The sequence below is a fragment of the Suncus etruscus genome, chromosome 2 (genome assembly GCF_024139225.1).
Source record: "Suncus etruscus isolate mSunEtr1 chromosome 2, mSunEtr1.pri.cur, whole genome shotgun sequence".
In the NCBI taxonomy this organism is placed as follows: domain Eukaryota; kingdom Metazoa; phylum Chordata; class Mammalia; order Eulipotyphla; family Soricidae; genus Suncus; species Suncus etruscus.
This window is the reverse complement of record NC_064849.1, coordinates 56587460-56587909: the sequence shown is the minus strand read 5'-3', so window position 1 is coordinate 56587909 and position 450 is coordinate 56587460. Positions and strand designations below refer to the sequence as shown.

The 450-nt window shown below is 50.9% G+C and overlaps 1 non-coding gene across 1 annotated transcript; it reads left to right on the top strand.

Moving 5' to 3' along the window:
* Positions 1 to 343: 343 nt before the first annotated feature.
* Positions 344 to 450, top strand: LOC126003037 (U6 spliceosomal RNA). The gene has a single exon (XR_007493581.1). It is a non-coding gene; the product is annotated as a U6 spliceosomal RNA (small nuclear RNA).

Genomic DNA, 450 nt, shown 5'->3' with positions numbered 1-450 from the left:
GGCTCGAGCTCCCGGGGCTTTCTAGCAGAAGGTTCCCGTTCCCGGCATGCTCCGCGGGCGAGCGCACCAGCCCGAGAAGTCGCACAGGCTCCGGCCAGGGTTTCTTACCCAAGATGCCTCGGGAGCTCATTTGCATGTCTCACTCCCCCAGGTAAACCTGGCTGGTCACTAAGGTCTGGTTGTTGTTAAAAGCAAAAAATACCAGCACAGTGAAGGCAATTTGGCGTTTCAGTGTCCTGAAAATAGATAGAAAGGCGCAAAATAAATAGGAAAGTTACTCACCCTAACTAAGAAGTAGCAAGAGCTTCCGTGCTCTATAAATGCAGCGGATGGCTTCACAACCGTGCTCGCTTCGGCAGCACATATACTAAAATTGGAACGATACAGAGAAGATTAGCATGGCCCCTGCGCAAGGATGACACGCAAATTCGTGAAGCGTTCCATATTTTG